Source organism: Ctenocephalides felis, unplaced genomic scaffold, assembly GCF_003426905.1.
Source record: "Ctenocephalides felis isolate EL2017-DRISC unplaced genomic scaffold, ASM342690v1 CF-g0.4_SCAFFOLD_01886, whole genome shotgun sequence".
Lineage (NCBI taxonomy): Eukaryota > Metazoa > Arthropoda > Insecta > Siphonaptera > Pulicidae > Ctenocephalides > Ctenocephalides felis.
Window position 1 is genome coordinate 131616311 of NW_020538040.1, and position 17578 is coordinate 131633888.

The 17578-nt window shown below is 30.3% G+C and overlaps 1 protein-coding gene across 2 annotated transcripts in view; it reads left to right on the plus strand.

Moving 5' to 3' along the window:
• Positions 1–6467: 6467 nt before the first annotated feature.
• LOC113378082 (sodium/potassium-transporting ATPase subunit alpha) overlaps positions 6468–17578 on the plus strand; it is a 35242-nt gene continuing 24131 nt past the window's right edge. For both annotated transcript variants that reach the window (XM_026618595.1, XM_026618594.1), the window contains exon 1: positions 6468–6657. The gene's annotated coding sequence lies outside the window, so the exon portion shown is untranslated. The remainder of the gene's footprint in view (positions 6658–17578) is intronic.

The following is a 17578-nucleotide window of genomic DNA, read 5'->3' on the forward strand; positions in this document are numbered from 1 at the left end:
TTGAGATGATTTTTTTTGTTGAAATGATTCTAAGGTTTTTATCTTTCATAATATCAAAAAATCTCAAAACCGAAACAAAGAAAAATAAAAAAAGAACAACCCCCTTAATCCTCCGTCGGTCGGAGTGGTCTGGCCAGATTTTTTTCGACTTCAATTTAAAAAAAAAATACTTTTAGTAATCCTATCGACTTGAAATTTCTGGACTTTTCCTAAAATTTTATTAGCTGCCGATCAATGAAAAAATCAGGACGAAAAAATATGTGGTCCAGCCAGACTACTCCGACCGTTCGAAGGTAAATAAATATCCGACCGACGGAGGGTTAAATATATTAATATTTATTTTTCGTTCAATTTATTCGTTATACATCATATTTAATACTGACAAAAAGAGCTTTTTCATAGTGATTTTCGTTTAGCACGTTTCATATAAAAGTGAATGTTTCGAGTTACACTGTTTTTTCTGGAACGTATCTACCGTATAAAACGGGGTATAGGTGTACTATCACTCCGTTTCGGCATGACGTTAAGTTCTGGGATACCCTGTATATATATACATATATATATATATACATATATATATATATATATATATATATATATATATTTCTTAATTCTTTTAGTTACTGTAAAATATCAAAAAAAAAATTCTGAATGATGACACACAACCGTGTCGAAAATAAATAGTTCTATTGGCTGCAAATTAACACTCAAATATATATATATATATATATATATATATATATATATATATATGTATGTATAAGTTACATGTGTACATTTTTAAATCTCTTATCGTAAACATTATTTCGTTTTTTCGAGACTTAACTGAATATTTATTATACTATGTACCTTACAAATATAATATTTGTTCATAATATTTACATATTATTCAAATAAGTAAAATTCTGATAAGAATGACAGATTTAAAATATTTTTGTTTATAAGAATCTTATTTGAATGTGTGATCTGATTTGGAATTTTTAGTTAATTGACTACAATTTCATGTAGGTAGAATTTATTTTTTGATAGTGAAAGAGATCATCTCTTTTTAAAGTATTTATTATATGACAAATTTGAAAATAGAATGAATTATGCCTCTAGTAATTTATTTGTTTTTGAGTATCGGATTTTTTATATGTGTACGTACGTTCCTAATTTGACATTGAAAGTGCAGGAGTTGAATTAGAATATGTTAATTCCTATTTTTTTAATACCTAATCTACAGCAATCAAGGGTTTGGATGCAATAAAAAATAATTTTTTTCCCATCTTATTTATATTGATAGAATTTTTTAAATTGTTGAAATAAAATGAATAAAGCTGTGCTTTGTCAATTGCGATTTTATAGTTATCATGCTATTATAGCGCGTTATGATAAAAACATTACTGCTTATTTCATTTTGGCAAACTGGTCAGATATGTTATTTATATTAGGCGAACAGTTTAAAAATTGCAAGATATATAAAAAATAAATGTTTAAACAATAAAAGGGGCAATTTAGAGATTTTTTTTTATTCAATTTTTAAAATTTGAACTCTGCCGGATTAATTCTTATATAAAACTATACAAGTAGATTAAAATACTTAAAATTTATATAATTAAATACAGCGCTCGTTCCAATTTATTCTTGACCCGCATTTTAAACGGTAAGACATCCTCTGGCCAACGTAAATTACTTTTCTGGAGATCTAATTGCAAGGTGCTTCCTTTAGTTAATAAATAATTTTATATATACAGTATATCGTATCTTAAATCAATGTTTTCTGCAACAGTAAGAAAAATCTTTCCAATCTATTACTCTACTTTATAATAGTATTAATTTTATAAGAGGTTTTAATCGTAATTTGTAAAACTTCATTTATGCATTCATTTATTGTCACTCTTATAAATATTCAAATATTTAAACTAATAACTAATTTAAAGCAAAACTAATTGACTGCAGTATTAATATGACATTTGTTTAATTACTCGTTTAATTAACCGTTCAATACCAAAAGAAGTTAAAATAATATTAAATCTAAATAATCATTTTTTATACTAAACATGCTACCAAAAATCCACACTTCCGCAACATCTTATGAGAAATGCACAGTTTCTTTTATTATTGTTATGATAATTGGCATCGTTTGTTTTTAAATATCTAAAGATAATGTATGCTATATATAGTATGGCATGGTATAGTATAATATATACTGTATACTCGTTTTGCAAAATATTTAAAAATTCTCGGTATGTGTTTCAAATCTGTCTTAGCAATGTAATGAATTTTAGAAATAAAAAAACAGTCTCGTGTTAATATGAGTTGAACAAAAAAGAAAAGTCTTGAATTTGAGGGTTTTTAGCTATTTCATATTCTGAATTTTTTTCATTCCTATGAAAGTGGTTTGTGCGTATAGGATTCCGCTAAGAATGATTCGTTATACTTGGCGAGAACAATTGTCTGTTTAGTGCTATTCTTGCCTATTCTGATAATTTTCAATTTTTTCAAAACGGTTTGTGCATATAGGATTCCGGTAAGAATGATGTTTGCTACACTTGTAGAGAACAATGGTGTTTTGACAAGCTACTGTAAGGGGAGGACGAAGTTCGTTTTGTTTTGTGCATAATATTCTTAATGTTAACTTAACACTTTCGGGACGGCACCGATTTCAAAACAATCTACTGAACCGGCTGAAAACTTGATTTCATTGTGTATGTTATGCAATTTGTTTGATAAAAATTTGTGGTCATTGAAGGACATACATTTATATTATTAATTTATTTTTGATCATTTTATAAAGAATGGTGACGTTCAAAACAATTTCCAAAATGCATAGCTGGTTGATTTTGACATGTTTTACAATAAAATGTTGTTCGCCGCTTTCCTCCTGGTGATTTTCTGTCAGAACAGATAATACAATCCCTTTTTCTTTTACTCGCATTTAGAATATGCCACTGATTAGTCAGTATATTTGGTCATTTTTTTGCTGCCATAATGGTTTATTTTTTCTATTATATTGTCTAATAATTCATTTGTAAAATATAAAGTAAAATAATCTATTGGATGTCTTATATTGCTTGGTATTTGTAGTCGGGGTGTTTGTTGATGTATGTCAAACTCGATTATTGAAGGAGAATCGGCACATTCGCTAATTACAGCGGTTTCCAACCTTTTCTTCCTTGCGCCCCCCTTTCGAATGAAAAAAATATTGCGCCCCCCCCCCTTCTTATTTTTCTAACAATTTAATTTTAATATACTTAACATAACTGAAATTATAAAAAATATACATACAAACATAACTATTTATTATAAGAATTTTCTGTTTCACATAAGTAAGATCTCACAAATGGTAATAAAATTTCTAAAGCATTATTTGTCAAAGTAGCAAAATCGTCTTTTACTGGTAACCAAAACTTAACAAAATATTTTCGTCCTGAAACATCTGCTTCAATGTGCTATTACTAGATAAATCAATTATCATTTTCTGCTCCGCTTTTGAATTACCAAAATCATCATGTTTCTCAATGGTAAATGGATTTCTAATCCATTCGTATTTGGACGTAATTAGATAAAGCAATGCGAAAATTGGTTTCGTAGACTAGTCATTTGACTGATATAATAATAAGATCTTTACTTACTTCTACTTCATCAGTAACACAAGTAATTTTAAAAGTGGGAAACATGTTAAAGTTATAAAGTTATTTGATACTAGCTATACACAGTTCTAATTTTTTCATAAAAGCCGTAATCTTGTCTTTCTGAACAAAAGCACGAATTTGAGATCCTTGCATTGATTTATTTAAATCGCTAAGTCTTTGAAAAATATCAACTAAATACGCAAATTTTGCGAGGAACTTTGTGTCCTAAAACAAGATTGCTCCGTCTCTTTTGTTATCACAAGAAATATAGCAATTTCTTTTTTGAGCTCAAACACTCTTAGAAGTACTTTAAGTAATTTGTTGATTTGTTTTTGACACTTACTCAGCATTTAAAAATACTATTTTTGAAATAGCTTCGCGCCCCCCTTGGGACGGTATGGCGCCCACCCAGGGGGGCGCGCCCCACAGGTTGGAAATCACTGCGCTAATATCTTCCCGCTCTTCATTTATTTTGTCGAACTTCTTCTTTTTGTTGGTTGGATAATATCATCATCACATTCATCACTATCATCGGTGCGAATAGTAATTTCGTAAAATTTGTCTGTATGAATGTCTATTTGAAACTCATCTTCACTACTGCTTAATTCACAAAATTTACCAGTCGTTTTGCCATATTTAAAAGCGCTCGGTCGTTTTAAATATTAAAAAAAAGACCATATAACAAAGAAAAAGGCTAAAAATACAACTAAAATAACTTAAAATTATTTTCAAAATACAATATTGTTTATCACTGCTATATGTAATTTATTCAACTTTTCGATGCAAACTGAGTCATTGTTTATAAAATGGCCTGTGCCTCACAGAGTATGTTTGTCCACTGAGGTGGACAGCCGTCCCCAAAGTGTTAACTTCCCGTAGGGTAATGACATTTTTATATACATTTTTATATGAACTTTTTGGCATACTTTAGAAAAAATGGATGTATGTAGTATGTGCGGATACAAATTTATTGTCGATGATTTCATGAGCACGGATCAACCGATTTGAATAATTCAAAGAAACATTTGTTTCTTATTGATGGGGAGACATGTTGATTAGTTTTTCTCAAAGCCAGGTCCAGCGATTTTGAAGATACAAAGCAAAAAGTGCCAATAATAGAAATATTTGAATGATTCTAAAAACATTTTATTAACTTCCCGTAGGGCAAGTTATAGTAATCGCAAAAAAATCGAAAATGAAAATTTTTATATATCTTTACGTTTCAAAGGTTTCTGGACATTTTGGCATACCTTAGAAAAAATGGATGTATGTGTGTGTGTGTGTGTGTGTGTATGTATGTACGTGTGTGTATGTATGTGCGGATACAAATTTTCGTCGACGATTTCGGGAACACGGATCAACCGATTTGAATAATTCAAAAAACATTCGATTTGTATTGATAAGGAGACGTGCTGATTAGTTTTTGGCGCAGGGAGGTCTAGCCGTTCCGAAGATACGGGGCAAAAAGTGCCGAAAACGGTAACTCAGTTTTTAAGAGAACGGAGCGTCCGATTTTAATAATTCAAAAAGCATTTTACTTATATTGACAAGGTGAAGAACCGATCAAATTTTTATAAAGGCAGGTCTAGCGTTTTCTAATGAAAAAAGTAAAAAAAAAATGCCATTTGGCGGTCAAAAATGATCATTAGACTTATGCACATCAAATTATCAGATATTTTATAGAGATTTTAACAATAAGTATGAATTTGGTATACAGTCCTATGGGTTCCGTACCAATGTTTACGCGTTAGACGGCGACGCGGCGCTTACGCGCATTGATATTTCGTCTTTATGCAGTTAAAGCAGTACGATTGCTTTGAAAAAAAGTTTAGATTTTCCAAAATATGTCAAAATAAAGAAAACATTTTTTTTTCAAAAAAAAACAAAATTAAAAAAAAAATTTTTTTTCAAAAGAAAGTAATTTCTGGTCCAATTTATAGTTTCTAAAAATCTTATTTTTTCGAAGTAAATTTTTTCAAAAATGTTAATAGTTTTTAAAAAAAAAATTTTTTGGTACGGGAAGTTTCAGCAATTTGCCTTAAGGCACGATGCCTTAATTGCCTTAAGACAGAATTTCACTTACAGCTAGTTTGCATTGACGAAATGAAGAACTGATGAAATTTTTGGGAAGGCAGGTCTAGCGGTTTCGGAGATCCAATATAAAAAGTAACCAAAAATACCAAAATGCTTTGAAAAAGCATTCAAAATTTTCAAAACATAAAATTGAATTCAAATTTTTCAGTCTTTTTTTTTCAAAAATTTAAACAATCTCAAATATCAAATTTTTTCAAAGTTTTTAAAAAACATTTGAATCTTTTAAGAAAAAAATAATTTTCGATACGGGGAGTTCCTGCAATTTGCCTTAAGGCCCGATGCCATGCACCACGAGCCTGCTGAATTTTGTATATCAGGATGCATGCACGAATTACATAACGCTTTTATTCGTACGAGAGTGCGCGCTTATAGGATTCCAATAAGATCGATTCCAACGTTTATTACACTTGTCGGAATCTGATGTTGTTTTGACCTGCGACCGAGTGTCAGGTGCTGGTCGCCCAACAATATCGACATCGTCGACATTTGTCCCTAGGATTCACTTCCATCGTGCGTCTACTTAGCGCTACTGCATCAGCCAGAAATCTAATGACGCAGTATGACGTCACGAAGGCCTTGCGCCGGTTCGATACGCACCGGGTCGTGCGCGCGCTGCTCCTGCCGTCGTCCGTCTCTTTCGCGCCCGTTCGAAAGTCTTCCCGACGGAACGAGACGGCACGACCGGCGCTGCTCCCACTTCGAACCGGCCGAGCTGGCTACGTACGTCGCGAGTCGATCGCCCGACAGCCGACAGCCGAATGCACCGAGTCAGTTCTCGAGTTCAGTCCGACATTTGCTCCCAGTGAGGTTGACGTGTGTTACGTGCTTGTAGGCTGTGTGGACTATTTCGACATTTCAGCATTAAATTTTCAAGTGCAACGAATTAATATTATAATGCAACTATTTTAAGTGCACTCGTGACAGTTCAATATCATCATACCTACAGGTAGGAATTCCTAGTGTATATCTACCTGTGGTTTGAGTACTTTAATGCGTACGTAATAATATACATAATGCACCGTGTTCTGTAGGTACATTTCAAACATTTATAAACGTGCATTCATATAACCACGTGTATATGCAGTTTTATATGAATATTCTATGTACAAATATCTACATGACAATATTCAATAATTGCACTCTTATGTATGTATGAAAATGTGTATATATATATATATATATATATATATATATATTTGTATTTGTACATATGAATATATGCAAATGTCAATTATTTTTATATAGATATTTTTGCATGGATTTGCAAAAATTTTCAGACAAAATATCATCGGCATATTACATAAACAGTTCATTTTATGTGCACTACTGTATATACTTATAAATTGCATATGCATGTACATTTTTACCGCATATATTGATTACTTATATGCATTTTAGTACGTATATTTTTGTATGTATATATGTATGTATAATATATATATATATATATATATATATATATATATATATATATGTATATGTATATATGTATATTTTCTTTTCTGAACAATTAATCAAATAAAACAATTAGTTTTGTAGATGTTAAATTACGACGTTTCGGAACTAGATACATTCCATCATCAGATTTTTTTTGCAATATTGATCTTATTAATCTATATCACTAATTTTTTGCCAAAAGCACTCTTAAAAGAATACTTAAGAATATTTGAAAATTTTTGACTTCACTCGACTCGGTAAATGCTTGTAATTATAGACACCAAAAAATTAATTGCTTTTTATTTATTTAATTAATTGTTCGGAAAAGAAGCATACTACAAGTTATTGAAACATCCATGACTTATCCATTAAATATATATATATATATATATATATATATATATATATATATATTAATTTGGAAATATGGACAAACAACACTCTTTTTTGCACTAATTTATTAAATAATAATTTTCACAAACGTTTCGAGACTAGGTTTGTCTCATCATCAGTGTGTTATAATTTAAAATATGGAAATCTTAATTAGCATTTTGTGTTATCCATTACAAGTCTAATTTAGATTTCCATATTTTAAATTTCAAATTATAACACACTGATGATGAGACAAACCTAGTCTCGAAACGTTTGTGAAAATTATTATTTAATAAATTAGTTCAAAAAAGTGTTGTTTGTTCATATTTCCAAATTAATATCTATTATGCACTCAGAATACATTTGTTATATATATATATATATATATATATATATATATATATATATATATATATATATATATATATACACACAATATGTATGTGTGGACTACCTATTTTTTATATAAATTATCGCAACTTATGTACCTGCCTTCGTTAGGTGCTACATATGGCGAAAATGGCATAACGAGAAGGGACATACAATTTGAAAAATATAATTTGTCACATAATATTCAGATTTCAGTTTTGTAATATGTAAAAGTTAATTTGTAATGCTAATTTGCAATATCTTATGTTAGATGAAAGAGCTTCAATGGTAATTTATTTTAATCCATTCCTGCAAGAATTAAGTTCTACATCAGTCATTATACCTATTGACTTCTGTATCGATCGATTTCTCTATTACACAATGCATGTTCTGATTTGTTTTCAGAAATCTGTCGCACAAACTCCTTTTGATTTCTACCTTTATCTCGTCGAATATTGCGTTTATCTTGAACAAATCTTCCGCTATCAACGAAATTCTTTATATCTGTGCCAGCGGCGTATCAAACGCATTTGATTGATGCTAATCATCGTTAATCTAAAGTACAGTCACATGCGAGTCGGACTCGTTTATGCATCAATATCACATTTTTGTCTCTTGTCCAGTTTCCGCGTTTACATGTTCTAAAGTGTTAACGATTTGAAGGGAAGAAAAATTGATTAGAAAAATGCCTTCGAGTATATGAATGCATTCCATAAAAGAACTGATCAGCACTTTTGTTACATTTTAAGGTTTACATTTCTTCCTATGTGGCGGCCTGTTTTTTAGGGATATTTTAGGATTTTTTTTCTACGACCAGTAAATATTTAGAGCTTCAAGTTTTTTTTATCACATATTTGGACAGTATGAATATAAAATTTCAGCTAAAAATATTCAGTCAAACTAGAGTTACAGCGCTCTGAACACCCCCGCCTCGAAAAAAAGAGCTCCCACTTCCTCCACGATTCCGGCTGATCGGCTTATCTGAAAAAAAAAAAAAAAACGGCGTTTTAATTTGTAGGCTTAAAAGTTGCAAATTAGGCGTTTTTTTGTTTTTTGCTATAAAAAATCGAAGTTTTGAAAATTGATTGATAATAGTTCATTCCATGCGCTTAAATATATTGAGTGTACCCTGTAAATTTCAAGTAATTCGATCCAGCCGTTTCTGAGATACAATGGAGGAAAGTTTGAAAAACACAGTTTTGAGAAAAACGCGTTTAAAGTTTAAATTCCGTTACAAAGCGCTCCGAACCGCTCTTTCTTTTACCTGCTGTATCTTTAAAACGACTTCGAATTTTCTAAAATCGCTTTACTACCGTATTCTAGACATGTTAAGGAAGCAATTTATGAAAAAAAAATCGATTTTTTCAACCCATCACATAGGAAGACCCCCTTAAACAAATAATGTCGCGGATTTTTAAAGTAATTTGCAAGCCACGAAATCTGTTTCGTCTGGAAAACTCCAAACTGTAGTTGATCAAGCTGAACGCTGTCTGAATAATATTCACCTGCAACATTTCAATAATGTAACTTATTGCAAGGTCGTTTATATAATATGCCATTTGCGGTACTTTGCGCACTTGCACAACCTTATTCAATATAAAATGTATTAGTAAATTGTACAGTTTTTCTAATGCAAAAAAATTACATAGCTACAATATTGACTGATATCGATATGACTAATATTGATATATCATTTTGTATCCTAACAATGACATTGTCGTAAATGATCTTTTGTGGATCTTGTTTGGAATTTAAACATTTTCATAATTGTTGTTGATTTGTTCTGCAAAATTCTACGTCTAACACATTAGCGTCTCGACGTTATCAATTAGAAACATCAAATAATTACAACTTATCTTTATGTAGTTGCATGATAAGCTAGCTCCGATTTTTGTCTAAAATGAGTATATAACACCAATACATGAGCGATATGTATCTATTTACTATAATTTATAATGGAATTTTTTTATGAAACACATTTTTATTTGAAATATAACATCTTTATAAAATAAAATTTATATTAAAAATGTTCATACAAATATAATTTGGAAAAGCACATACTGTGTTTTAGATAATTCATTGGACTTAATGATAATCATTTCTATGATAAATTGTTCTGTGAATAGATTATTCATATTATGTTCATTACTTGCTAATTGTGAGACTTCCAAGAATTTGTCTTGTTTTGATGTAAAATTAACAATTCTACTTGCTATATTGTAATAAGTTCTCTTTTCAAAACTTATATAATGCGAATTTTGTAAAATGTGTTAAGAAGACTTGAAAATAAAAGGTACTGATGCGTTGTACTAATGAATAGAATAGGTTGGAATTGGAATTGTTATTTTGACATTTGTGTTATTTGAAGGTTAGTTCTCAGACTTTTATAGTACATATAAAAAATTCAAAGAAATGCTCTCATAAACACGATAGGTATGATGGCTTTTTGAGAGCCAACATCATTGAGAGGAAAACATGATTTGTCAAAATAAAATAGGTGCACCGAGAAACCATATTTTACACATATATACTCTCATTAGAAACATATTATGTTACCACTGGAGACTGCTAACATAACATAATTGTTATCCGATCCATTGGTTTCACTTTTGTTTTTATTGAGTTGTATTACAAAAATATATATTGTCTGAGATGACGCCAACATTGTGATACCCGTGACATCAATAAATCGATTATCGATAATTATTAATTAGCACAAGTTATCTAAAGTTTGTTCTCTTGCTACTGATTTTCCATTATCTTCTTAATCAGTTAAATAAACTGTCGCAGGAATTTATATCTTTCGACTGAATAAGTTTACACATCACGGTTTGAAAGTGGTCAATTAGTTAGACCAATTGTGAGTAAATTTTTGAATAATAATTTTTTAACAATTTATGGAAACTTGTAAGATGAGCGAAAGTAGCGAAGGCTTTCATTATTATTGAGTTATTTTTACGAGAAAATTGACTCACCAATTTAACTTAAGAGGGTATTCTGGTCTGGACACATGAATTTTTTGCAATGTTGGAAAGGTTGTGAAATAAAAGGCACGCAATGTTTTTACTATATTTTTTTACGAGTTATTAACTAAATAACACAGAATATAAAAATATAAAAAGTAGACATATGGTTTTAATTCTAAACGGTGATGAAGTGGGGGGGGGATCTCAAAAATTCACACCTGATAACCCATGATTTTCAGTCCTTTAAATAATCCAAAGTAGAAAAAATATATATATGTATATCGGGAGTAATGTCGCTATCATATGATCTACGGACATGTTAAAATGATTGTTATTCGGAAAATAGCGACTGCCTGAAAAAAAAAATTACAACTTTTTTTGATGATCTCGAATGTTTCCAAAATAGTACAACTCGAAATTTGTGGTTGATCGTAGTTCATACTGAAGAGAAATCTATAAAGAAGACTCTGTAAAAATTTCAAGTAAATCGGTCTAGCAGAGTATGGGAAATCGTGGGTATCATGTCGACGAAGGCAATTTCGAGAAAAACGCGTTTAAAATTTCGCGGAGGAAGGAAACGGAGGAGGATTATGGTCGTCGAAAATATTTCAAATTTTTAAATACCCTTGTACATGTATTCTTAAGCAGTTAACTTGAAAAATATCAAAAAAAAATTTTTTTTTAACTTCCCGTAGGACAAGTTATAGTAATCGCAAAAAAATCGAAAATGAAAATTTTATATATCTTTACGTTTCAGAGGTTTCTGAATATTTTGGCATACCTTAGAAAAAATGGACGTATGTGTGTGTGTATGTGCGGATACAAATTTTCGTCGACGATTTCGGGAACACGGATCAACCGATTTGAATAATTCAAAAAACATTCGATTCGTATTGATAAGGAGACGTGCTGATTAGTTTTTGGCGAAGGCAGGTCTAGCCGTTCCGAAGATACGGGCAAAAAGTGCCGAAAACGGTAACTCAGTTTTTAAGAGAACGGAGCGTCCGATTTGAATAATTCAAAAAACATTTTACTTGTATTGACAAGATGAAGAATTGATCAAATTTTCACGAAGGCAGGTCTAGCGGTTTCGGAGAACTAATGATAAAAGTAAAAAAAATGTCATTTGGCGGTCAAAAATGATCATTAGACATATGGACATCAAATTATCAGATTTTATAGAGATTTTAACAATAAGTATGAAAAATTTTTACAATTCTATAGGTTCCGTACCAATGCTTATCCGTTAGACGGCGGCGCGGCACTTGTGCGCTTTGACATTTCGTCTCTATGCAGTTCCAGCAGTACGATTGCTTTGAAAAAAAGTTCAGAAGTTCCAAAATAAGTCAAAATGAAGAAAACATTTTTCTTTTCAAAAAAATTTTGTTTTCAAAAAAAAAATTTTTTTTTTTCAAAAAAGTAATTTTTTGTCAAATTTGAAGTAAAATTTTTCAAAAATGTTAATCTTTTAAAAAATATAATTTTTGTACGGGAGTTCCAGCAATTTGCCTTAAGGCACGATGCCTTAATTGCCTTAAGACAGAATTCCACTTACAGCTAGTTAAATTTTAAACCAGATTAACTACTAAAAGTGGAACTTTGTTTCTTTATGTATATCTCTTTTGGCGATGAGTGTAAATTACAATAAATAAATGTTGCAAAACCATGCAGTCCCTAAAATGCATAAATGTAAAAGGTCGATAGTTAATATTATGGGAAATCAATTGCGCCTCCATATTTGTTTGTTTGTTTGTATTCCATTAAGATCCACTTTGCGTCTGTCGCTCATTAAGTTGAATAAACAAAAGTAAATGATTTTTACTTAGCGTCGATTTGTCGATGTCGTACGGCTCTTTAATATTGTGTGTTATACCGTAAGAGCGATTTTAGTTAATTATTTATTTAGTTAATAATAATTCTCGCTCGGTAGTTCAATTAATACATTTTTAGTAAAGAGCGCGAATAACGCGCGAACGCGACTATGACGTTGAGCCGGTGCGGCTACCGAGTCGAGCGGCGGTGGTTCGGGATCTTACACAACCTGCGATCGTGATAACGATTCTAATTCATAATTTGCATATTTAAATTTCTGCTAGAGCTATAACATCTGGAAGGATTCATACAATACAAATTAACGGTAATATACGAAATATACTATTGGTATTTCTCGAAGTCCATGAAGCTTTGCAGTCTTAACACTTTCGGGGCGGCACCGATTTCAAAACAATATACTTTACCGGCTGTAAACTTGATTTCATTGTGTATGTTATGCAATTTGTTTGGTAAAAATTTGCGGTTATTGAAGGACATACATTTTTAATATTAATTTATTTTTGATCATTTTATAAAGAATGATGACGTTCAAAACAATTTCCAAAATGCATAGCTGGTTGATTTTGACATGTTTTACAATAAAATGTTGTTTGCCGCCTTCTTCCTGGTGTCTTTTCTGTCAGAACAGACAATACAATCCCTTTTTCTTTCACTCGCATTTAGAATATACCATTAGTCAGTATATTTGGTCATTTTTTTGCTGCCATAATGGTTTGGTTTTTCTATTATATTGTCTAATAATTTATTTGTAAAATATAAAGTAAAATAATCTCTTAGATGTCTTATATTGCTTGGTATTTGTAGTCGGGGTGTTTGTTGATGTATATCAAACTCATTTAATTGTCGAACTTCTTTTTGTTGGTTGGATAATATCATCATCACATTCATTACTATCTTCGGTGCGAATAGTAATTTCGTAAAATTTGTCTGTATGAATGTCTATTTGAATCTCATCTTCACTACTGATTAATTCACAAAATTTACCAGTCGTTTTGCCATATTTAAAAGCGCTCGGTCGTTTTAAATATTAAAAAAAATACCATATAGCAAAAAAAAAGGCTAAAAATACTACTAAAATAACTTAAAATTATTTTCAAAATACAATATTGTTTATCAATGCTATATGTAATTTATTCAACTTTTCGATGCAAACTGAGTCACAGTTTATAAAATAGCCTGTGCCTCGCAAAGTATATTTGTCCACTGAGGTGGACAGCCGTCCCCAAAGTGTTAATATCATTTTTAAATTTGGTACACATAATTAAAAGCGATGATACATGCACGTAACCTGTTGAAATCTAATCCATAAATATCGGAACAAAAGTAATTAAATGTCTTATTTTTGAGGTGATTAAAATAGATTAATTACAGCAGTATTAATTCGATTGTACATTGTATATACGTTACTGGTTTTATTTGTGATTACGTCATTCGGTTTCAGTGTGTATTTAACCCTTTAATATAATAGAAGAGCTAACACATTGTAATCCTTCTTACTTTATTATTACATTGTGCTATTGCGTATTAAATAAAACGTATGCGTTTATTCCCTTCAGTCCTTCATTATTGTTTGGTGCTTGCATGCATGTAGTTTATACAGAAGTCCTTTAGTCCGGCTTGCTTAGGACCTCTGTGTCGGACTATAGGGCGGTAATTATAAAAACAATTAGGTTAATAATTGAACTACAAAATCAGTAGGAAATACAAAAAACAAAGCCTATTTTACATTTATTATAATATATATTTAAAATATTTTCACATTTTTAACTAAAAACAATTCTAATTTTTGCAAAAAACAGAAATGATTTTTAGACGTTTGATGATTTGTCGTTTCTGATTAAGAGTTAGTGTTAGGTGCATTCTTCTCTCTTGGTGTTCAAACCAAGGCTCAAGTTTTAAAAGCACGGTTACTGCATAGTTAGGTGGTTAAATCTACTGATATATGTATTCTGTGCCCCTGTATCCAGTAGGTAAAAGTATTATGTACTTAAGAAAAACAGCCAAATTATTTGTAGAACGTAGGGGCTACGTATTTCGTAGAACATACTTTGTTCATGAACCTAGACACGACGCAATTTACCATGAACACAATGATTACCGAACAATAGCAAGTCCTTTCGAATCATTCCGAACCACCCCGAAAACATTATAAAACTCTCGAACGTTTTTATTTGCTTTGAAGAAACAGTTTTAAAAAATAGAAATTTTTGAAAAAATGCCGAACAATCGGGTTTTTCGTACAATTCATACATTCATACAATTACAATTCATACATTCTAATTTTTAATCTAGGAAACGAATTCATATAAATATTCCTGTTTCTTCTTTCTATTTGGTAACGCAGAAACCATAGGAATGGAAAAGATAAGTTAATTCATAACTCATGTGTAGTATTTCAAGCAAAACGCCAAACATTTTTCACATCGCAGTTCGTATATTTATCAGCACCAACTCCAAACGTTTATTTTCAAAGAAAATATTTAAAAGTTCTTCGTGAATAGTAAATTGTTCCAGCACAAGAAAATGCAGGAAGTTCATAATTTCTTAGCACTTTTTTTTTAGGGAAAACGTTTTCATATTTTTTCCAATAACTTGAGGGTTTCGTAAAATATTCACTAGCCATCTCACTAAAAAGGACCAAAGTGGGGTAGAAATTTCGGTCGATATTTTCAACATGGCATACTCCAGTTCCAGGCGAGTTGTTACATCACGCGTTGCTTATGGGGTCAGAGTCTCGTGTTTTTTTGTTTTTTTAGCAACTTTAAATAAATTTTTAATTGTTAAAATATTTATGGTGATACACGTGAAATCTAATTGTCAATGCACGTACAAGACATTTTTAAATTTAAACATTTAGACTGATTGTTGTTAAAAAGTGGCTAAATTAGTTGGTAAGTTCGTGTATTTGTTATGTGAACGTTAATTCGCAACTATTCGATTACAATTGCAAAACTACCTTGATTTGTACAACAGGCACCTTCATTACGATTGTGTTACATAACATTATCAATTTTCGGGTGTGGTGTTTCAAGCAACTTCATTATTCCAAAGTGCTCGTTAAATCCTATAACATGAATTGATTTTTTTTCATCCATCGCATTTGAAAAGCGAAAAAAGTGGTTTCAGATGAAACTCGTTTTGTTTACGAACACTGCTTGTTGTCTGTGTATAATAGAAACAATTTTTGGAAATATTTATGTTAATATCTGTCTGAGTTTTCTTAATTATACTATTTGCAATTTGCATACTGTACGAATTGTTTGGACATTTTTTTACTAATTGTAAAAGTAGAACGTTTGATTATTTTGTTGCATTTTCTGTTTTATCAAAAACTAAATAAGCATACGTGACTATTCATTCTATAAAGCTGAAATATGAATTAGAAATAACAAGAATAACACTGAAATAGACTCTTGAAAAATTAATCTTATAATGTTCAAAAATATCATTTTAATGTTATCTTTATAGTTGAAAGTACCAGTTTAATATTTAAGGGTGTCGTAACTAAATTTATTGCAATAAATTTAAAATTTATACATTTTGTATGTTTGAGATGTCGTATTCCCCACCACTATAAATAATTATGGTAACCTTAACTATATTCTTCGCTAGAATTTATAAAAATATCTGAATTGTACATTAAAACCAACCAATTCTATCATTTTAATTATAATTTTGGATAGTCATCGGTTCTGATGTGTAGATCAATTTTGATACGTTTACTAAAGCCTATTGTGAAATCTTATATATTTTAGGTATATTTCAAGGACCGACTTCTTATATTTTTATTACTTATTAGTGCAGAACATTCTGTTAACACGGTAAATAAATAAAATCGAATTTATCATACGGAGATATTTTTATGAATTATTTTTGTATATTTGAGATTACGTAAGAATACTCCCCTTACGTGACATGTCCTCGCCATACTTGTTAATACAATTTTTAGTAACCTAACTGCGCAGAATATTTAATACATCCCAAATGTTACTTGATATTTAATAAATCAAAATATCGCTCTGTTATAAAAAAAACTGAGAATTATCATTAAATTTTTATTTTGGTGCTTTAATATGTTACTTGTTAAAATTGCTTTAATATGCTATTTTTTAATCTAAATTCTATTCTAAAGGCAAGTTTGTGTTTTTGTTGATACCTATTGGTACACAACATTAATGAACGTTGCGATTAGTCCTTCGTCGCATTTTTGAACTCATTATCCACTCGGATGTTGGAAGTCGTGACAATTATGTTAACACGATCTCGTCCTCGTAAATACATTGGTTCTCAAAGTTGACGCAAATTTACATTAACGTGCTAAATGTTTCAGTATATACAAGGTGTGGCATCGAAAATTACTGTTTTGGAATTACAATAAAAACCTTTAGCGTTTTAAATCAATATTTGTTCTTCGAAAACAATTTTATGCTTACTATGGTAATTTTTTAGTTAATTACTTTCAATCAGCAATAATTACCGGAATAGAATTACATTTATCAGATTTATATACCAATTGTAAGATTAAACTAATGGTATAAGAATAATTTAAATTGTCTTGTCTTGAGACGTAATTTGAATTTCAAATTGATATATAATTAAATATGTATTACTATAATGCTCTATTGTAAACCGGATTATTTTCAAAATAACAATTGAAAATATAATTTATCTGAGCGAGTTAAGTGCATGTTTAACTTCCCGTAGGACAAGTTATAGTAATCGCAAAAAAAATCGAAAATGAAAATTTTTATATATCTTTACGTTTCAAAGGTTTCTGAATATTTTGGCATACCTTGGAAAAAATTGATGTATGTGTGCGTGTATGTGTGTGTGTGTGCTGATACAAATTTTCGTCAATTTCGGAAACAACGATCAACGGATTTGAATAAT